This window comes from Bos indicus, chromosome 3, assembly GCF_029378745.1.
Source record: "Bos indicus isolate NIAB-ARS_2022 breed Sahiwal x Tharparkar chromosome 3, NIAB-ARS_B.indTharparkar_mat_pri_1.0, whole genome shotgun sequence".
NCBI classification, from domain to species: Eukaryota; Metazoa; Chordata; class Mammalia; order Artiodactyla; family Bovidae; genus Bos; species Bos indicus.
The window spans coordinates 120,858,636-120,881,308 of NC_091762.1; the positions used below are offsets into that span (position 1 = coordinate 120,858,636).

Here is a 22,673-nt window from a genome sequence, read left to right on the forward strand (position 1 = left end):
CCAGGAGGGCCCAGTGTATTCCCTGCAGGGTTGTGGGGCTGTAGATTGGGGCCTGACCTTCGCCACCTCCCAGGAGCGTTGGTTCCGGTCAGAGCAACACAGGGGCTGCTGAGGAGCCGGGCTGGCGGGGGGACAGTGAGAGGCAGGGGCGTCGGGGGTCCGGGTCGCCGGGGGTCCGAGACGCTGGCTGGAGACCCTCAGGGCCTGCAGCCCGGCCCGGCCCCTGGGAGGCCCTCGGGTCTCCCTAAGGGCACCTGAGACAGCGGTGAGGCTGGGTTACATCCGTGTGTGAGATGTATCACTTGTAATAGGGCTTGCTTTTAACAGAAAATGAAATGATGCATAGAAATAAAGCTTTGGGGAGACACAGAAGTTAATAGAAACGATAAAGCTGACCACTGCAGTCACAGGCAACAAGAAAAACAAGCCCTGGGATAAATAACAATAGTAACAGAAAAAGGAATCGAATTAGAGGAAACACTGACAGAGGAGATTAGCAATCTGTTATGAGCTCCAGGCTTAACCTTGTGGAACTGCATGTTGAATTCTGCGGATTGCAGTCCTGTGCACGTGCCTTGAAGAGCTGAGATTCAAACGTCGAACTGCAACACGCGAAAGCCGACTCTGCCTTTCAGACGCCCGTCTTCCTCTGCTCCTGCTCCCTTGCCGCAGGCAACTCCGGAATTCTCGATGGGCCGATGTGCTGGGGTGGCCGACCTGACCTTGAGCTGGTGTTTGGCAATCCTTGCTCCAGGGATGCTGGATCATTCCGGGAGTGGAGGGGCAGCGAGAGTCCCACGGGAGGAGGAGGCCCCTGTTTGTGGGTGGTGGTCCAGGGGCCCACCGCCCTGCGTCTGTGGGAAGGCCCCCTTATTCTGTTTTCTGTGCCTTATGCAGCCAGATCTCTGTCTGGGACCCTGTGCTCGTGTCCTGGGGATGGACGGTCTGCGGGAGCCATGTGCAGGGTCCCCGGAGCCCTGGGAGCATCACAGCGGCCGTCTGTGGATCTCCCCAGGACAACCTGCCCGGCCCAGACACTGTGCCCTCAGTCAGTCAGTTCAGTCGCTCAGTCGTGTCCCACTCTATGCGACCCCATGAATCGCAGCACGCCAGGCCTCCCTGTCCATCACCAACTCCCGGAGTTCACTCAGACTCACGTCCATCGAGTCAGTGATGCCATCCAGCCATCTCATCCTCTGTTGTCCCCTTCTCCTCCTGCCCCTAATCCCTCCCAGCATCAGAGTCTTTTCCAATGAGTCAACTCTTCACATGAGGTGGCCAAAGTACTGGAGTTTCAGCTTTAGCATCATTCCTTCCAAAGAACACCCAGGACTGATTTCCTTTAGAGTGGACTGGTTGGATCTCCTTGCAGTCCAAGGGACTCTCAAGAGTCTTCTCCAACACCACAGTTCAAAAACATCAATTCTTCGGCGCTTAGCTTTCTTCACAGTCCAACTCTCACATCCATACATGACTACTGGAAAAACCCTAGCCTTGACTAGATGGACCTTTGTTGGCAAAGCAATGTCTCTGCTTTTTAATATGCTATCGAGGTTGGTCATAACCCTCCTTCCAAGGAGTAAGCGTCTTTTAATTTCATGGCTGCAATCACCATCTGCAGTGATTTTGGAGCCCCCCAAAATAAAGTCTGACACTGTTTCCACTGTTTCCCCATCTATTTCCCATGAAGTGATGGGACCAGATGCCATGATCTTAGTTTTCTGAATGTTGAGCTTTAAGCTTTTTCACTCTCCTCTCTCACTTTCATCAAGAGGGTTTTTAGTTCCTCTTCACTTTCTGCCATAAGGGTGGTGTCATCTGCATATCTGAGGTTATTGATATTTCTCCCAGCAATCTTGATTCCAGCTTGTGCTTCTTCCAGCCCAGTGTTTCTCATGATGTACTCTGCATATAAGTTAAATAAGCAGGGTGACAATATACAGCCTTGACGTACTCCTTTTCCTATTTGGAACCAGTCTGTTGTTCCATGTCCAGTTCTAACTGTTGCTTCCTGACCTGCAAATAGGTTTCTCAAAAGGCTGGTCAGGTGGTCTGGTATTCACATCTCTTTCAGAATTTTCCACAGTTTATTGTGATCCACACAGTCAAAGGCTTTGGCATAGTCAATAAAGCAGAAATAGATGTTTTTCAGGAACTCTCTTGCTTTTTCCATGATCCAGCGGATGTTGGCAATTTGATCTCTGGTTCCCCTGCCTTTTCTAAAACCAGCTTGAACATCTGGAAGTTCACGGTTCACGTATTGCTGAAGCCTGGCTTGGAGCATTTTGAGCATTACTTTACTAGCATGTGAGATGAGTGCAATTGTGCGGTAGTTTGAGCATTCTTTGGCATTGCCTTTCTTTGGGGTTGGAATGAAAACTGACCTTTTCCAGTCCTGTGGCCACTGCTGAGTTTTCCAAATGTGCTGGCATATTGAATGCAGCACTTTCACAGCATCATCTTTCAGGATTTGGAATAGCTCAACTGGAATTCCATCACCTCCACTAGCTTTGTTCGTAGTGATGCTTTCTAAGGCCCACTTGACTTCACATTCCAGGATGTCTGGCTCTAGGTGAGTGATCACACCATCGTGATTATCTTGGTCGTGAAGATCTTTTTTGTACAGTTCTTCTGTGTATTCTTGCCACCTCTTCTTAATATCTTCTGCTTCTGTTAGGTCCATACCATTTCTGTCCTTTATTGAGCCCATCTTTGCATGAAATGTTCCCTTGGTATCTCTGATTTTCTTGAAGAGATCTCTAGTCTTTACCATTCTGTTGCTTTCCTCTATTTCTTTGCATTGATTGCTGAGGAAGGCTTTCTTATCTCTTCTTGCTATTCTTTGAAACTCTGCATTCAGATGTTTATATCTTTCCTTTTCTCCTTTGCTTTTCACTTCTCTTCTTTTCACAGCTATTTGTAAGGCCTCCCCAGACAGCCATTTTTGCTTTTTTGCATTTCTTTTCCATGGGGATGGTCTTGATCCCTGTCTCCTGTACAATGTCATGAACCTCATTCCATAGTTCATCAGGCACTCTATCTATCAGATCTAGGCCCTTAAATCTATTTCTCACTTCCACTGTATAATCATAAGGGATTTGATTTAGGTCATACCTGAATGGTCTAGTGGTTTTCCCTACTTTCTTCAATTTCAGTCTGAATTTGGCAATAAGGAGTTCATGATCTGAGCCACAGTCAGCTCCTGGTCTTGTTTTTGCTGACTGTATAGAGCTTCTCCATCTTTGGCTGCAACGAATATAATCAATCTGATTTTGGTGTTGACCATCTAGTGATGTCCACATGTAGAGTCTTCTCTTGTGTTGTTTGAAGAGGGTGTTTACTATGACCAGTGCATTCTCTTGGCAAAACTCTATTAGCCTTTGCCCTGCTTCATTCTGTATTCCAAGGCCAAATTTGCCTGTTACTCCAGGTGTTTCTTGACTTCCTACTTTTGCATTCCAGTCCCCTATAATGAAAGGACATCTTTTATGGGTGTTAGTTCTAAAAGGTCTTGTAGGTCTTCATAGAACTGTTCAACCTCAGCTTCTTCAGCATTACTGGTTGGGGCATAGACTTGGATTACTGTGATACTGAATGGTTTGCCTTGGAAACAAACAGAGATCATTCTGTCATTTTTGAGATTGCATCCAAGTACTGCATTTCAGACTCTTTTGTTGACCATCATGGCTATTCCATTTCTTCTAAGGGATTCCTGCCCGCAGTAGTAGATATAATGGTCATTTGAGGAGCAACCCCATGTCCAAGGAGTGGTGGCTGTGCAGGCGCAGGAGGGCCAAGAGGAGCTACTCCACGTTCAAGGTCAGGAGGGGCAGCAGTAAGGAGATACCCCTCATCCAAGGTAAGGAGCAGCAGCTGTGCTTTGCTGGAGCAGCTGTGAAAAGATACCCCAAGGTAAGAGAAACCCAAGTAAGATGGTAGGTGTTGTGAGAAGGCATCAGAGGGCAGACACACTGAAACCATAATCACAGAAAAGTAGTCAATCTAATCACACGGACCACAGCCTTGTGTAACTCAGTGAAACTAAGCCATGCCATGTGGGGCCACCCAAGATGGGCAGGTCATGGTGGAGAGGTCTGACAGGATGTGGTCCACTGGAGAAGGGAATGGCAAACCACTTCAGTATTCTTGCCTCGAAAACCCCATGAACAGTATGCAAAGGCAAAATGATAGGATACTGAAAGAGGAACTCCCCAGGTCAGTAGGTGCCCAACATGCTACTGGAGATCAGTGGAGAAATAACTCCAGAAAGAATGAAGGGATGGAGCCAAAGCAAAAGCAATACCCAGTTGTGGATGTGACTGGTGATAGAAGCAAGGTCCGATGCTGTAAAGAGCAATATTGCATAGGAACCTGAAATGTCAGGTCCATGAATCAAGGCAAATTGGAAGTGGTCGAACAGGAGATGGCAAGAGTGAAGAATCAGTGAACTAAAATGGACCGGAATGGGTGAATTTAACTCAGATGACCATTATATCTACTACAGTGCCCTCAGCTCAGGGTCTTTTCTGGGAGGATTGAAAGCCAACATGTTATTATTACTCCAGGAAAATGTTTTTTGCAGCAAATGTGTGCATGGTAGGGACAGCCATGTGAGGTGCCCAGGACCCACTGTGACACAGGCGGAGAAACACCAGGGGAGCAGAGAGGTCAAGGTCAAGGTCAAGGAGCAGGGAGCGGGTGGGGTCTGCCCAGGCCTGGCAGAGGTGGAGGGTGCAGCCGCCTGACCTCGGGGACTGGGGGCCAAGTGGGCACCTCCTCCTGGAAGGTGGGCCTCTGACAGCTGCTCTGAGAGGACAGGCCTCAGCACTTGGGGTCCACACAGCCCCTCACCGACCGTCACCTGCTGTCCTGGGTGCCAGGTGGTGGAGTAGCCGCAGGCTGCTCTCTGGGGTGGAAATTCTGGTGATGACTGGTGTGTTGACCGCGGTGGCCACACTGACTCTTCTGGTCCGGCCCCCCCACCACTGTTCAGACTGTGGCATCCAGACAGGGGCCAGGGACAGCATGGACCCTCCTGCTTGAGGCTGTGAGCTTCTAGGGCTTGCTAAAAATCGTTTGACTTTAAAATAATTAGAGTTACAGAAATTGTTTGCAAAATAGTACAAGTAATTCCAATAAACCCTTCACCCAGATTCCCCAAATATTATCATTTTATTGCATTTGAGTCATCATTCTTGTGCACCTGGCACTTTCAGGTGGGTAGGAATCCAGGTAAGGGGATGGGTAGGTGGGTGGGCAGAAGGGTGGCTGACTGGGTGGGTGGGTAGGTGGGCAGATGGGTGGGTGGCAGGTAGAGGGAAGAGGGTGGTTGGATGGGCAGAGGGTGTGCATGTCTAATTCTTTCTCGGAGACTTCTTGATGTGCTTATTGTATCCAACATGTCTAAATTACTAGAGCTACAACTTCTAGAGTCATATTAAAGCATCCAAATTATGAATATTTAATAATAATCACCGTTAATTGGTTTAGTTTATGATTGTTTGGCACTTAAAAGCATCAGTTCCTTTCCTTCCACATTTAAGGTCGGCATCTGCGTCTGGACCACAGAGCTGTTTGTCTCTGCTACTCGGAGTGCTGCGGGGTGGTCTGCAGTCACAGATGGGCTGTGCCTCAAGGGTTAGGGTTCCTGACAGCACCCTGATTCTGATGAGTAATGCTTTATAAGGATGAGGCCTAAATTCTAACAGCTGAGTAATCCCTGACTCGATAGAAGAGATACCACAAAGGACAACAGCAGCAGAGTCATTTGCTGTCACTTCAACCCCCAGACTCCCACCGGCTCAGCCTGTTTTGTTGGGGGTGGTGGGGAGGGAGGCAGACCGTAAGCCCACTCAGAGAAGGGTGGCCATGGTGAGGGGCTCCCCAGGGCACAGGGAGAAATGCCGAGGGAGGGGAGGAAATGTCCTCGTGTTTGGGGGCTGCAGAAGACACGAGAAAGGGTGGTCCGAGGTGATCAGAGGGCGGGGGGCCCAGCCTTGCAGGGGTAATTCCGAGACGCTCCCTGGGAGGGAAGGCTGGGCTGGGTGATGCTAGGTCTCGTCGCTCTGGTTTTGAACTTGGTGGCATGTTCTGTTTGGTCCAGTCAGGAGCCACCCAGTATCTCCAAAGGTGTCTGAGACGGTGGGGGGCTGATTGCCCACGACCAGGTGGTGCAGAGAGCTGGAGCGGCAGTGGCTCCATTGGTCACTCCTCACTGAGGAACAGGTTAGGAGTGGCCCTGAGCATCTGTGCAGTGGCCCTCCCAGCAGAGCCCATGGCGCTGGGCAGAGGAGGGGCATGACCCTGAGGTGGGGAAGCTTGGGCACCTGGGAAGGACGCGTGCAGGTGGGGTGTGGCTCTGGGGCCTGGGGCCGCCCACCCTAATAGCAAGGACCAGAATGCAGAGGGCGAGGGTTGGGCGCACTGGGGAGGCCCTCCTGGGGGGGTGGCCCATTGAGTGCCCAGGCCTCCAGCGCTGGGATGGACAGCACCTGCAGACCCCCTGAGCCTGGCAGAGCCCCCTCCCCAGGGCTCACCCTCCTGTTCCCAGGCTCCGCAGCCTGGCTCTGTGTTCTGGAGCAGACACCTTCTCTGTGATGAGTTCACCTTCGGGCACACTTCTTGGCAGCAAGGTCTTTCCAGCTTCAGGTCAGTGAGGAAGGGTTCCTTTTCCAGACAGGCCCCCCAGCCCCGACTTCTGGTCCTCCAGCCTCCACTTAGATTGGTCCAGCTAGAACATAGTCAGGATTTGGCAAAATCAGACACATACCAACAAAATAATTCTCTCTTGGGGCAAAACAGAAGGCACAGGACAACCTGGTGGAAAATGAGTCGTAAAACTTAAAAAACATTTAAAATGTGTCTCAGCCACAACGGAAGAGAACTGAAGCTCCACACAGATTCCAGGACACAGGAGGGGATGAGACACGACCCTCAGACTCATCGGGTCCGAGGCAGATCGGCTGTCAGAGCTCACTTCTCTGGGGTTTCGAGCCGACGGTGCAGCCGCCCACGTCAAACACAGACTCAGTCTGGAGACCATCCCCATTTCTGTGGCCAGCGGAGCCCCAGGCAAGTCAGATCTGTGCCACAGACGTGCAGACCAAACGATGTTTCTTTACAGGTTGACGTGTAGCCTTTTAAAAGTTTGAATGTTTACTTTTTCCAGTCCTGTTTCTGCTTCTCTATCTTAATTCTGAATATCCTTCCTTTCCCTTCCTCCTCCCCCACTCCCGCCTTAGGTCCATGGGGGTGTATCTCCTCTCCGACTGCACCACAGGAGCCGACCCCTGAGCTGGTCATGTGTTGGATGAAGTGCTGTGGCTTCATCACGCCCAACCTCGGCAGGCAGGGGACATCACTGGTGTTGACGATACAGCCGGGGACCTGGGTTGAGCTATGAGTCCACAGCCGGATGCCTCTGTTGACACAGGGCCCCTTAGAAACAACACCAGACGAATGCTGGGCCTTTCTCTTCATGCCTGTTTCAGCTCTCAGGTGACAAGGCGCATGCACTTTCCAGAGAAATGTTGGGAAGATGTGGGGAAGAATTAAAAGGGGAGAAAACACCAGATGTATTGCAAACAGAATGCATTTTTCAGCGAACACCTGTCCGACCCACTAAGAACTGCCAGTTAGATCTCTCTCACCAGACGCCTGTCTTCACTTCGCCACCCACTTCTCCAGCCTTTTATTCCCCGTTCATCCTAGGTCGATGCCTACTCACAGCGTTTCTCCTTCTGGAGCAGAGTTTACACACAGTGAATGTTGGAGCACTCATGGAGCTTTGACACGTGCTACTCCGAACAGTGTGGGACGGCCCCTGCAGAGACAAAGTTCCCGGGGTCTCTCCAGGTCCCCTGCCATTTCCCTGATGCAGTCGTGGGTCCTACATGTCTCCACCACGGGCTGGCCTGCCTGTAGCCTCACAGGACAGTACACGTGCCAGGCTCACCTGTCGAGACTCACCTGTGCGGTGGGGACAGGAGGGACCTCTGCGAACCCTCCCTGTTCTCCACCCCTCCTGCCTTCGGGCTCCTCTGCAGCGGGACGTCTGGCTGCTGAGCGTCTGCTTTGGCCCTTCTCTTCCTGAAAACGTCTGTTGCCATTGCCCTGGGGGTCCAGGCTGTAGGGGTGGCACCTGCTTAGTTTTATGGAGCTGCTGGGCACCCCCCCCCCAGCCTGTCTTCGCTGTTCGGAGTGCTCAGCACCCTCTCCCCACCGGCGCCGTCAGCTGTGTAAATTCTGCCATTCTTCCCGTTGTGTGGCATTTACACTCGACTCCCTGTGGCTGGTCTGCTGAGAGTTTTCTCATGGCTTATTTCCCAGCGCTTGGCTTGCTGTTTGTTCAGGTGTTTTCACCGTTGTTTTATTGAGTGGTTTGTACTGAAGTTTTGATGTTATTTATTCTAGGTGTCCGGAGAAGGCAATGGCACCCCACTCCAGTACTCTTGCCTGGAGAATCCCAGGGATGGGGGGGCCTGGTGGGCTGTGGTCTATGGGGTCGCACAGAGTCAGACACGACTGAAGTGACTTAGCAGCAGCAGCAGCAGCAGCATTCTAGGTGTCAGTCCTTTGCCAAATATGTTTTTGAGAATTATATACATCTGCAGTCAGAGCAGTGATTTGATGAGCAAAGATTTTAATTTTGATAAAGTCTAATCGTCAAAACTATGATTTTTCCAGTAGTCATGTATGGATGTGAGAGTTGGACCATAAAGAAAGCTGAGCGCCAAAGAATTGATGCTTTTGAACTGTGGTGTTGGAGAAGACTCTTGAGAGCCCCTTGAACAGCAAGGAGATCAAACCAGTCCATCCTAAAGAAAATCAGTCCTGAATATTCATTGGAAGGACTGATGCTGAAGCTGAAGCTGCAATACTTTGGCCACCTGATGCGAAGAACTGACTCATAGGAAAAGACCCTGATGCTGGGAAAAATTGAAGGCAGGAGGAGAAGGGGATGACAGAGGATGAGATGGCTGGATGGCATCACCAAATCAATGGATGTGAGTTTAACTAAGCTCTGGGAGTTGGCGATGGACAGGGAAGCCTGGCGTGCTGCAGTCCATGGGGTTGCAAAGAGTCAAACATGACTGACTGAACTGAACTGAATCAATAGAAGTAATATGAGTGTGTTCCTAATGCACACGTTTACATGGTTCACGTGTGCTTCCGTGATTACTGTATGTGTCACATGAAATGTGGTGACTGTGCCCCCCACTGTGTAAGCCCACCACACACTCTGCTCTTTCGGTACAGATGTTGCAGGCAGGACACTGACACGAACTCTAAGCTGCTGTAGCTTTTTCTCTGAGCATCACATGCAGTTGATACTTTTCTGCAAAACCAGGGGCTGCATCTCAATGTCCTGAACCCACACTGTGCAGCCTTTTGCTTTGTCACCACAACAAGGTTGGCCAGAGGGGAAGAATGCTGTGATGCAGAGTCTTCAGCAGCCTGGAAATTCCTAGAGGTGGTGCTGTCTGGGCACCAATTGTCTGGTGTGGCTCCTGGTCCCACCATGGGGGAATCAGTTAGACTGACAGGTCCCTGACCTCCAAACAGCCAAGTGTCTCTTCCAAGTGTTCTGGGCACCCCTGTAACAGCATCTGGGCTGCTCACAGTCCATAGAATGTGAGAGTGGTCGGCTATACCTGCCTGATTCCTGGTGGTAGGCAGTGTAATGATGACTGTTGAATGGTTTTCAGTTTATGTTGACGAACAGCCTCAGCCAACCCACTGAAAGAGTAGTGTTGTCTGCATTTGGGAGCCTTCACTTTAATGCAATCAGGTTTCCCTCCCCCTTTCAGCTTCCAAGCAAAGCAGTGGTCCAGCTGTTAAAAGTCTGACACTTTACTTGGAGTTTTGATTAGAAATTTCAGGGTATGGAATTGTTAAATGGCACCAGGTTTCTGTAGGAATGATGGCTTCACATATGAGTCATATAAAATCTTCATAGTTTTACTGGAGAGCTGTACTGAAGCCTAGTAAGGGGGTTTTGAGGGTTTGTCCAAGACTGAGGAACAAAGAATAATCTTCAGATCTCCGCCCACCCTGGTAAATAGGCGTGAAAGTCCCACAGTCGTGTCCAACTCTTTGTGTTTCCATGGACTGCAGCCTGTTCCACTCCATGGAATTCTCCAGGCAAGAGTACTGCGGTGGGTTGCTTTTGCTTCTCCAGGGGATCTTCCCAACCCAGGGATCGAACCCAGGTGTCCCACATTACAGGCGGATTCTTTACCAGCTGAGCCACCAGGGAAGCCCAAATAGGCATGAGAGTGACCAAAACCGAAAATATCATCTCCAGTGGTATTTCTCCTAAAAGCACTGAAGTGGACCAATCAGCATTGCTAGATGGGAAGACGGTAAGTGAAGGTCAAGGACACTGGCATCAAGAAGGACCTGGGAGAGGTGCGCGTGCAGGGCTGGTTCGTTACGGGGCTGCACGTGCGTCACACCCGGCGGTGCCAGCCAGGCAGATGTGTCCCGGCCTCTGCCTCTCGCGTCAGGACACTCCCTTCCTGACTGAGCCCGTGGGTGTTGGCGCTGCTGTGACCTATGTGAAATCGATGCTCCATTTCCAAGCGTGGGTTAAAAAGTGGTCACTGTGGGTTGGTGGTGTAGTTTTCCAAATTAAGCGGCTGACCGACTGGAGGGTCACAGAGGAGGTGTCCATCAGTGGAGAGAAGGCCCGCTTTGTCCGCGGTGAGATGAAAAGTGGCCTCGGAACAGTCTTCCCCACAGACTCTGCAGACGCCGGGCTTGGGGGCACCTGAGGGGCCTCCTCACCTCAACCCAGGGCCCCCGCCACCCTCCTTCCTGTGGCTGCCTCCCCGGACCCCCCTGCCCCGCGCCTGCCGGCCCCCACCCTGCCTTCCTCTAATCCAGCCGCCCTCGCCCGTCCTTCCCGGCTGGACCCTCCCACCTGCCGAGACCCCAGGGCCAGGCCTTCACCCTGCACAGCTCTGGGCCTGGGGATGTCATGGCTGCCTGGTCCCCCACCCGGGCGGCCCCCTCCCTCACCCGCATCCCCTGCGGGGCGCCAGATGGCCCTGACCCATCACTGTTCCGTCTCCCTCGGGGGCAGCTCATCCGCTCCTGTGTCTCCCACTGAGGACCCCACATTACCCCTAGGTGCCCAGCCCCTGCTCACACCCCTGCTGACTGTGACTCTGAAATTTGGGGACGGCTGCCCTATGACCCTGCCACCCCCAGCTCCTTGGTGTCACCAACCCTCATGCTGAAATGGATGAGCCAGTGGGAGGTGTTTCTCAATCACAGACACGCAGCCTGATGGTGTGTAACGAGACCCCACACAAGTTCTGATGATAGCTGAGGGTGAAATGTATGTTCCGGTGCCACTTTTTGGTATTTTAACCGTTTCTTCTCCCTTTCATGTGAGAGGTTTGCCTCTTCTGTTTCACTCACCTGCTGGTTGACTTTTTCTCAGGTTCTCTCCACATTCATCTCTGAGGGAGTGTGCTTTGCTTCCTGTCCTGAAAAGTCCCTCTGGCTTTATTCTTTACCTCACTGAAGGTCAGGGCTTGCTGTCCTGGTTGGAGCAAGCCTGTGGCCCTGTGGTCGCTCTGCCTGGGGTTTTCTGTCAATCAGGGCCTGTTTGGGCTGCTGAGACGATCCTGGCTTGTTTCCACTCATCTGTTAGGTGCTGCCGCCCATTGACTGGGGTTTAAGAGTGATGTCGCTCACACGTGGAGCTGCCCCATCATGGGGTGCAGCCCACTCTGTCCCTGGGGCCCCCTTCCCGTTAGAATGTGTGGAGTTGGTTCAACTGTCCTCGCAGAGAGTCCGACATGACTTAGCAACTGAACAAGAACAGCAGCAAGAGGAAAGGAGCCCAGCTTTCAGCTGGTGAGCTTCTAGCTCCACTTTGGAAAAAGAAAGACAAGATGGAGACAAGCATAGCCATCACCCTGAGGAGTATGAAGGCAGCAATGGAGATTTTTAATGACAGAGAAGTTGGTGTCCACACTGGAGGTACCACAAGGCTGGCATTCGGAGGGAAGCTGCTGGAGACCATCACCGTCTTTGCAATTCAGCGACCCCACAGGCAGGTCAGACGAGTGGCCTCTGCTTGCAGCTCACTCCTGATGTCCGGGGTTAAGTCTGGGGTTACAGTTGCATTTGCCCACTCAGGCGGCTGTAACAGAGTATTATGGATGTAGTGCGAACAACAGACATTTATTGTCTCCCGTCCTGGAGGCTGGAATCCAAGACCCAGGTGTGGGCAGGACTTGTCCCCCTGAGGCCTCTCCCCTTGGCCTGTGGATGGCCGTCTCCTGCCCGGGTCCTTGCTTGGCCACCCTGTGTGTGTGGGTCTCTATATCCTGATCCCCTCTTCCCACAAGGACACTGGGTCTATTGGATCAGGACCCACCCGAATGGCCTCATTTAACTCAATCACCTGTTCAAAGACCTTGCCTCCAAAGGCAGGCCTGCTCAGAGGTGCCGGGGGCAGGGCTTCCACACACGTGTCTGAGGGGCAGGCTCTGAGCATCACACCAGCCAGAGGCATGCGGCCCTTTGTGTGAAAGTGGTAGACCGGCACCCCCACGGTTCTGGGGCTGAGCTTCCCCCACGGTTCTGGGGCTGAGCTTCCCCCACGGTTCTGGGGCTGAGCTCCCCCCACGGTTCTGGGGCTGAGCTCCCCCCACGGTTCTGGGGCTGAGCTTCCCCCACGGTTCTGGGGCTGAGCTTCCCCCACGGTTCTGGGGCTGAGCTCCCTCCACGGTTCTGGGGCTGAGCTCCCTCCACGGTTCTGGGGCTGAGCTCCCTCCACGGTTCTGGGGCTGAGCTCCCTCCACGGTTCTGGGGCTGAGCTTCCCCCACGGTTCTGGGGCTGAGCTTCCCCCACGGTTCTGGGGCTGAGCTTCCCCCACGGTTCTGGGGCTGAGCTTCCTCCACGGTTCTGGGGCTGAGCTCCCGGGCAGAACATGACCTGTCTAAGGACTGGAACACTTGCACCTACAGCTCCTGGGAAAAGGACATGCATTTGGAACATGAGTTGGGACCTGGCTTAGTGTGTAGGTAGTGCCCACAGGCCGAGCAGACCCTCTCCTAACTGGCCGTGTCCTGGCGTCCTGTGCTAAGCCAGGGCTCCCAGAATGAAGCCTCTCCCAAGTTCCTGTTAGGGCATGTCTGTCAAGGGGAGGGTTTGTGATCCATATGGTGATGGCTGGAGCTGGAGTCATGGTGCAGACTTTCAGGGACTGAGCACAGACGTGGGCGGGATGAGATGACACGCTCAGACACGTCTGTGCACGGGTCAGTACACGAGTGTCCCTTCAGGCATCGATGCCTCGATCCGAGTATCTTGGAGGTCGTTGGTGTTTATTTACTGGACACGCTCCACCATTGCTTCGGACATGCCAGCCGCAGCTGTGAGTGTTTGGGATCACCTGAATTTCTCAAACAGCAAAGAACCTTTGCGGTTCACGCTACTTCTGTGTTATTCCCACGTCTGCCCCCTTTGCCCTGGGATCACTAGATCTTCCCTGTTTACACCTCGGCCTCCCTCGTCCAGGGGGTGCGTCTGCCCAGGTGAGCTGTTACCTCTGATCAGCCTGAGAGGCAGTGCGGTTCTGAGATTCCAGCCTGGACAAGAGCAGTGGCGGGGCGCGGATGTGGCCTTGGATCTGTCATCCCAGGGACAGACGTTGACTGCGGAACGGTGAAAGTGCCTGAGTTTGACCCCGACTCTGACCCTGACCCCAAGAATAACCCTTCCGATCTCATCTACCCCATAGACACACAGGCTCCTCTTTAGTGGGGAAGACTTTTACTTTGAAAAATACTCTGACAGTAGGTAAGGGTTACCTTCCGGAAGGTTCAGTTACTCAAGAAATACCTGCCTCCAGGCCGTGTGTGAAGCATGTCAGGGGCGCATCAGGTGAGCCGGTGAAGCAGGCTTGGGGATTGCCGGGCCTTGTAACGTTCCTTCACTGGTGCAGGTGCGCGCCCAGCATGGATGGGGACAGAGAGAACTTTCCTGTAGAGGATTCAGTTGGCGGGGGCAACTCACCGTGTTACGGGGCGGGTGGAGGGTGTTCAGGAGGGTGGGACGCGGCCGGGGAAGGGGTGCGAGCGGTCACAGGACCGTCGGTCGGGCGCCCTCTCCCCTGACCTCCGAGTCTCTGCAACAGATAGGGCTGAGCTCACCCGCCCCCTCCCGCCGGCAGGAGGAATGCGCCCACAAAACTTCCGCTTTGTGGAACTCTGTTTCTGGGGTCCGTCTGCCTCTGAGCGCAGCTTCAAGGTCTGTAAGGGCTCTGTGCCCGACTCCGCTTCCCTCCTACGAGCCCTTGGCCCTGTCTGCGGTAGCTGCCTCTCCTCGGGTCGCCGCGCTGGCCCCGCCTCTGCGCTGCCCCCGGCCCCGCCCGGCGTCTTCGGGGTGGGTAGGGAGACCAGGGGCGTTTCTCCCCCTCCCTCGGGGTCTCGGCTTGAGTCTGGGCTCTCTCGCCGGCTCTGCGCCTGGCCTCCCAGCGCAGGGGTGGGCCGGCTCCCCGCGCCGGTTCTGGGGGCCTCGCTGGCTGGTTCCCGCCCCTCAGGCCTCTCAGCTTCAGGGATGTGAAATGAACGCCCTTTGTGGTGAGAAAGGAAGCAGAGGAGAAGAGGAAAGGCTCACCCTGTGACCAGGAAAGCTGCAATCACAGGAGAGGGGCGGGACCTCCCGGGAGGGCGGTGGGCAGGGGCGGGGTGCGGCCAGGACCCCCTCCCCGCCACCCAAGCACCTGGCGTCTCAGGCCCCGTGACCCTGCTGTAATGTCTGCTGGTCCCACTGAGACCCCACAGGCTGCAGCCGTGGGCCCCGGGCTAGGCCGGGGGAGCACCGCGGTCAGGACCCTGCCTCTTGCTGATAAGGAGGCCGCTGGGTCCCTCGGAGGGGCAGGGTGGGCGCTGTCATTCTCCTAGGCTCGTGCTTCTCCTCTCGGCACTTCCCTCTGTTACCTGTTTATGAATCTTGTCTCCGCCCACCCCATCCCCCCCCACCCCCCCACCCCATCCCCCCCCACCCCTCACCCCCCGCGCGCGCCAAGCCAAGCCCAGGCAGCATCTCAGGGAGGGGGTGAGGCCACCGGTTACCACAGTCACAGTACCCGCATCTCAGCTCAGCGGCCATGGTGACTAGCAACAAGATGACGTCATGACCTCTGACCCCTCAGCAGGAGGCTCTGCGTTGGAGGGACTTGGAGAGTTGCTGACGTCAGTGCGCGGTGGTCAGGCTAACTGCCCTGGAAGTGAGCCTGGGGCCCTGAAGGAAGGGGGAGCGGGGATCCCTGGCAGCCCTGAGCTGTAGACCCTGTCCTTGCCCACTTCCCGGTCATGCCCCCACACCCCCCCAGATAAGGGGCTGGACCTGGGCCTGTTCTTACTTCCCCCGCTCATGAGGCTCATCAGGGGCTCATCTCAGCCCCCAAGAGCCAAGGTCAGCAGATGGGGGACACAGTGCTGCCTTTTACTGGTGAGTACATGTCAAATGATCGATGATGATTAAGTGCTTACAACAAATGCCCCGAGGATGGAGCGGCTGTCTGTGGGGCGTGTCCTCCGGCTTCAGGGGAGGAAGGCCCACCCCGGTCTCCCCTTCTTCTGGCCGGTCCGCGTCTGTTTATGAGCTTTGCACCTCCTCCAGGCGCTGGCGTTTGTCACCTCCATGCAACACGATACTGCACGCTAATCCGCACCTAGTGTGCTAATTTGTGCAGTTTTTAAAAAGAATTGTCTGCTCATGTCCTCTGCCCGTTTTCCACTGAGGATTTGTGTTTGCTTCACACTTGCGCACGGGATAATAAACACCTGCTTCAGGGCAGCCCACGACACTGCATTTGATGGTGAAACTCTTTAAACTTTAAATTTCAAGTTGATGGTGACAGGAGCACACGTGCTGCCCTGCTGATCTTGTCACTCAAGGAGAACAGGGTTTCTGGGGGCAATTGCCAAGTGAATACTGAGTGTCTTCGTGCATTTGAACTACCCCTGCATCCAAAAAGATTTGAGCCGGTTTTTGATAAAATGCTCCTATAAATAACTACACGAAAATAGAAATGCATACTGAAAATTACTAGAGAGGGTGAGAAGATGCTGACATCAGAACCATGCCAGAAGCAGGTTCCTGCAGCTGACGTTCAGTTTAGTTCTAAAGTTTTTATTTATCAAGGCAAAGACACATCATCTTCAAATGCAAGTGCATTCATTTCTAAATTTGTTGCACCAACTAAGCTTCAGCCTAATTCTCCTAAAGACTGGGAAAGTAATCTTAATCCTTCTAGAAAGTATCAGAACCACCATGCTCTCTGGTGTTTAACTTTTTCCAGGCAACACAGCTTGCTGTGCCCTCTGGCAGCTCTCTGGCTTCATCTGACCTGAGCAGGCACACTGGTTCTTCAAGGGTGATTTTGTTTCTATTTATTTGTGGTTATATTATGTTGGCTTGAAGCACTGAGCAGAACTCCTGGGACAATTAAGCCACATTCATTAAGAAAGATTTAGCTGAGTCAACAATATTCTTATTTGGGCTCCAAAAGAATGCAGACTACAGCACTATGTAGAAAAGGCTGAAATCAGGATCTTCTAACAGGAATACTTGCACAAATGGTTGGCAATTTTTTTTTTTTTACTAAGAATGAGAATGCGTGGCCTGTGTTGCTGCATATTGTATGTTAATTATCACCTTTTTTTTTTTTTAACTAAAAATGCCTGATTGTTAATGAAAGTAAAGAGACGAGACCCTTGGGTGTTATTAATGGCTCTGAAGAACCCATAATCTGTTGGTGTGCTTACATTTTAAAGATCAAATTTTATAATGAAAGCAGGTAAGAAAAGAGGAATATTCTTGTTTATCCAATTAAAGCAATTTCTCTTTTTTGTGTTTAACTATCACAGGGGTCAAACCCTATGGCTTTTCCCAGTAGTCATGTACAGATGTGAGACTTGGCCCCTAAAGAAGGTTGAACACTGAAAATTGATGCTTTTGAACTGTGGTGTTGGAGAAGACTCTTGTACAGCAAGGAGATCAAACCAGTCAATCCTAAAGGAAATCAATCCTGAATATACATTGGAAGGACTGATGCTAAAGCTCCAATACTTTGGCCACCTGATGGGAAGAGCTGACTCATTGGAAAAAACCCTGATGCTGTGAAAGACTGAAGGCAGGAGAAGGGGACCATAGAGGAGGAGATGGTTGGATGGCATCACTGACTTAATGGACATGAACTTGAGCAAACTCTGGAAGATGGTGAAGGACAGGGAAGCCTAACATGCTGCAGTTCATGGGGCTGCAGAGTCAGACATGACTCAGCAACTGAACAAGGGTCAGTAAACTATGAATCCTGGCCTGAATGAGTCCATCGGTGTTTGTGTAAATAAAGTTTTATTGGCACTCAGCCATGCTTGTTGGTCGTATCACCTGTGCTACTATGAGCTTGAAGGGAAGACCTAGGCTGCTGTGACCGAGACCAAATGGACCTGGAGTAGGAGTTTATGTCTGGCCCTTTGCAAGAAACCGCACTGCCACTGCTTCATCATGTACCTTTCATGGCTAATCTAGGATTTTCCAGCACTTACCCTGGTCTAGCGCTGGAAATACCAAGGTGAGGGAAAGCCCCTCACGGGCTCCCTCAGGCCCTGAGAGACACGGTCAGACCCCTCCTACATGAGGCTGAGCGCAGCGGTGGTGAGCATGAGGAGCCGAGGGGCCTGGATGGCACAGAGGGCTGGCGGGCTAGGGGGGGCTGGGGGCACCTCTGCTTAGTTGCAGGATGAGCAGGTGTTCTCCAGAAGACGATACTCGCTGGAGCAGGATGCCCTAGTGTCTACAGCTCTGGGGACAGGAGAGACCCTGGGGCACTCGAGGAGTGGAAGAGCGGAGCTGGAGCCTGGAGACAGCCGAACACAGGGCAGGACAGAGCTGGTAAAGGCTGGGGCTGAGTCCCACAGAGCCCGCTGATCATGGGGAAGACATTATTCAGACCAAAAGGAAGTCATGGAAGGTTTTTAGGTGCAGGCCTGATGTGATAAAGCATCACTTTGAAGCCTTACTCCTAGCTGCAGTGAGAAGAGTGAATGGCAGTTCATGAGAGCTGATGCGGGTGGGTCATTTTCTACTGCAGTAGTCCAGGCAGGAGGACATCATACCCTGGACTATCAGCAGGCATGGAGCTGCAGAGAGAGGCTGACTCTTTCTACTCACGCCTCCCTCCATCCTTTCATCATCCACATACCCATCTACGAATTCATGAACCCACCCACCAACCACCCTCTGTCTACCCATCCACCCATCCAGCTGTTCATACTTTCACCACCACCCACCCACCATACTTCCATCTACCCACCCACCATCCATCTACACTCATCCATCCATCCACCCTCCACCCACCCACCCATCTATCCCCTAGTGCCCACCAGGTCCTCCCACATGAGCTGTCCACATCCACCCCACATGGCCCTGGCACAGGGCCATGCACGTCGGTGGTGGGCGAAGGGGCTGAGGAGGTGGCAGAGACCCAGAGGCTGGTGCTGGCCCATCACGGCCTGGGTGGTGTCTGGGGTCAGACTGGAGTGGCCGGAGCCTACCCCTCTGAGGTCAGCCTCTGTGCAGTCCCTGTGGGCACGTGTACTGCAGAAATACAGACCCAGGGCTGACCCCGTTGTCAGAGGCAGCAGGAAATAGGGTGTATCAGAACCAATAGGCTCTACTGTCTATTATCTATCAATTATCTATTATCTGTCTAGAGACTGATTTATGTTAAGGAAATAGCCCACACAACTGTAGGGCTGGCAAGTAAGAAATCTGCAAGGAAGACCAGCAGCTGGAGACCGGGAACAAGCTGATGCTGTAGTTGGAGTCTGAGGCTGTGATTGGGCACAGACCCCTCTTCCTTGGGGAAGCTCAGTGTTTCCTCATAAGGCCTTCAGCTGACTCGAGGAGGCCACCACGTTATGGAGGATGACCTGCTCTACTCAAAGTCTGCAGACTTAATTTTCAATTCTATCTAAAAACATCTTCATGGTGACATCTAGGTGGTGTTTGATGCCAAATAGTACTGTGGAGCTATGGTCTGAATGTTCATGTCCACCCAAATTCATATGTTGGACTCCTAATCCCCAGAGTAATAGTGTCAGGAGGTGAGGACTTGGGGAGGTGATGGGTCATGAGGGTGGGGCCCAGTGAATGGGGTTAGTGCCCTTAGAAAAGAGACCCCAGGGAGGTTACTGGGAGAGGTCAGCATCTGCAACTGTGAGGCCAGCCTTCGCAGGAACCCAACCAGGTCAGCACTTTAATCTCAGACATCCAGCCTCCAGATTGTGAGAATTAACTGCTGTTTATAAATATCTAGCGTATATAACTTCCCATAGAAAGACACACAGCCTAGCCAAGGTGACATAAAATGAACCATCAGGTATGGGCTTAATTGCCACCTGATTTTTACATTTTCCCAACTGATCAAGAGTTTTCTTTGGGCTAGATTTGTTCTTCAGCCTGAGGTTGGTGCCTTGGCGGGGACACATCAGTGAAGTGTGAGTGTGAGTGACAGGCGGGGGTGGGCGGTCCAGCCCTGCAGCCACGGTTCTTCATGGTGATGCTCTCTTCCAGGGCTGACCTCTGAGCTCTCGGCCACCACCTATGGCCAGCACAGGGCGAGGGGAGGGGACAGCCCGAGCACAGGCCCACCTGCCTGCATGGGGTGGAAGGGGGCCTGGAGGTGTGTAGCTGGGCCACACTGTCCTGTTCAGAACATCTCACCCCAGTGGTGCCTCTGCAGCCCCTGTGGAACAGTGCAGATCCCAGAAGTTATAGACGTATTTTGTAGCAGTGACATTTAGAAAGTAGGAGGCATTTAGCTTGTGCTCACAAAGAGAAGATGCCTTATTGTTGATGATTATCTGTTCTCCTTTTTTTTTGCCAAGAAATAAAATAGGAAATTATTAAAACCTTTCCAGTTTTTTATTTTATCTGAGGATTCATCTGTGAAGAAATACTGAATAAATTGTCTTTGCAACCAAAGGAAAGACTTCTTATCTCCTTGCATTTGGAGTAATTACCCTGTGTCTTGCATTATGGTACTAGGAAATGGACCAGAAAGTATGCTGATTGAATATCATTTTAAAAACAAGCTCATAGGATGTGTTTGGCACCCAGCTCTGCTCACTGAAGCAGTTTGGCAGGAGGGACAGGACCTCCTGAAGGGTGGGGAGTCGTGGCTGGCGCCTGGGACGGCCACATGCAGACAGGGGTTCTGGTGGGAAGGTTTCCTGAGGCTCTGGTTCCACTGCCATGGACAAGGCTGGGAGCCTGGGAGCTCAGAGTAGATCCTCGTGGCCCTGGCTCTTAAGCCAAGAGGCACAGAAGCACAGAGACAGAGAGAATGAGACAGAGACAGGGAGAGGGACTCCTGGAGGCTCTGTAACCAGGAGAGTGATCCCATTTGTGGGGCTCCACCCACACGACCTCACCACCTCCCCAAGGCCCCACCTCCTGACAGCATGGCACTGGGGATTCCGGACAACCCTGTCCAGCACAGCACAGCTGCGTGTCCGGTGACTCCTGCTGCCCTTGCCCAAGGCATGGTTAGAGCCCAGGTGGAGAGGGAGCCAAGGCAGAGGAAGGCACAGCCCTGTCCCCAAGCTCACGCACGTCTGCCTGTGTCCCCAGGGAAGCGAGGACCATGTCTCATCTCAGTTTGCTCAGTTTGGAATCTGAGATCACGTAATTAAAAGCAGAAAAGCAGATGGTATACACGGAGATGTCAAGGGCTTCCCCCGCGGCTCAGATGGTAAAGAATCTGGCTGCAATGCAGGAGACCCAGGTTCAATCCCTGGGTCAGGAAGATCCCCTGGAGAAGGGAATGGCAACCCACTCCAGTATTCTTGCCTGAGTTCCATGGACAGAGGAATCCGTGAGGATACAGTCCGTGGGGCCGCAAGAGTCGAAGAAAACTGAACCACCACCCCACCACACCAAGATTTCACCTTTATTACACAGTTGAGGGTGAGGGTCTCTCAAAGGAAAAATATATGCAAAGATATATCTGACTTAAATGAAACTATCTTTTGTTTTCAGGGTAAAAAATGTGAGGTGTCAAAACATGCCTGAATTCACATCTGTAAGATCTCTTTTGAGACCTCAGTTTTTCTTGATTATTAAAGCTGTCACTTTAAACAAAGAACTGAACAAGAGATAAAAATTGAAATTTTGCCCACAGGGAAGTAAAAGTACTCTGAAAAGGATTAAGGGAATCTTCTCTTCACACTTTGCTCTATTAGGGGCCAGGCGCAGGCGTCTGCTTCTGTGTGCGGGGTGGCTCTGCCTGCGGTCCGGCTCTGCCTAGCGCAGCGGTGTGGCCCGGGCAGCCCAGGCTGGAGAACGGGGCTGCGGGGGCTGCAGGGGCTGTGGGGGCTGTGGGGGCAGGCCGGTAGGTCGGCCTCACCACTGGGACAGAGACCCTGACTCCCGGAGACAGGACAAGAATCGAGTCACTTGAGAGGCGACCAGCTTGGGAGTGGGGGCCCAGGACTCAAAGCAGGGGAGGCAGGCAGCTCCCCCTCATGAGGGGCTCCGGGCAGCGGCCCTGAGGTGGGTCACCGGGGCTCCTGCCTGGCCTCACACCCTGCGTTCAACCCCGAGGAAGCTGGGGGGCTGCCTTCCCTGCGTGTGCATGGCCGCCACCCTCTCCCGGCCCCGCCCCCACGGCCGGGCTGTCCCCCTGGGGACGAGGCGGGGGTCCACTGCGCATGGCCGCCTCCTCCCGGGACAGGCCTTCACCTGGTAGGGACCAGCCAGCTGGCTTCTCCAAAGCCCCCAGGTGGGCTGGGACTGCTCCCACCCGGGACAGGGGGGTGGGGAAGGGAGGACCCCGGCTGGACCATGCAGCCACCTTGTCACTTCAGTTCTGTCAAGACTCTCCCAGACTCGGAGGCTGTGGCCTGGCCTGGGATCTCCGTTGTGCTCCTGGACTCACCTGGAGCCTGACCACGGATGCTGGGTCCCCCCAGGCTGGGCCCACAGGTGGGCGCTCTGGGTGAGACCCGCTGGTGTGGAAGGGATGGGGAGGAGCAGAGTGCAGAGTGGCCTGGGTCCTTACTTGCTGGGGGCTCATGCTAGTGTGTAAAGGCACACTGGTCACTTCCTAGGCCTGTGGAGAATCGTAGGGAAAATCCCGCACCTTGGCAGCTGGTGCTTCTCTAACTGAGTCTGCAAAGGGACCTCACAAGGCCCATCGGGCGGAATTCCTTTCTGCTTCTCCAGCAACTACTCCACGTGGCCAGGCTGCCCCACTCCCAGGTCTACTCCTGACTCAGGCAGCGCAGAAGCCAGTCTCTCCTCTCACAAAGGCAACCGTCTGACCCACTGGCTCCATTCCTCAGCCTCCAAAAGCCTGCAAGCTTTTCGTCCCTGGCATGCGAGGGCGTTTCTGTCTCCTTCTCAAGGATACCTGTCCCACATCCTTGCCCACCTTCCCTCTATGCTTCTACCATGGCTGATTCACATTCTGTCTCTAATTGCACTTTCCAGTTGTTCGGTCTCTGAGTCGTGTTCAACTCTTTGCCACCCCGTGGACTGCAGCACACCAGACTTCCCTGTCCTTCACTGATCCTGGAGTTTGCTCAAACTCATGTTCACTGAGTGGGTGATGCCATCCAACCATCTCCTCCTCTGT

At 53.1% G+C, this 22,673-nt stretch overlaps 2 long non-coding RNA genes across 4 annotated transcripts; one reads left to right on the top strand and one right to left on the bottom strand.

The window, feature by feature from the left end:
• Window positions 1-11,938: 11,938 nt before the first annotated feature.
• On the bottom strand, window positions 11,939-14,889 carry LOC109556615 (uncharacterized). Its single transcript, XR_011565998.1, has 4 exons — window positions 14,748-14,889; window positions 13,869-14,597; window positions 13,570-13,677; window positions 11,939-12,157 (listed from the first exon to the last, which is right to left on the bottom strand). It is a non-coding gene; the product is annotated as an uncharacterized lncRNA (long non-coding RNA).
• LOC139182324 (uncharacterized) lies at window positions 12,981-17,399 on the top strand. 3 transcript variants are annotated; one of them, XR_011565997.1, is made up of 3 exons: window positions 12,981-13,397; window positions 13,541-15,254; window positions 16,900-17,399. It is a non-coding gene; the product is annotated as an uncharacterized lncRNA (long non-coding RNA). The 3 variants fall into 3 exon arrangements; XR_011565995.1 differs by having other exon boundaries at window positions 12,985-13,397; window positions 13,541-15,478; XR_011565996.1 differs by lacking the exon at window positions 12,981-13,397 and having other exon boundaries at window positions 13,843-13,906; window positions 14,196-15,478.
• Window positions 17,400-22,673: the final 5,274 nt, after the last annotated feature.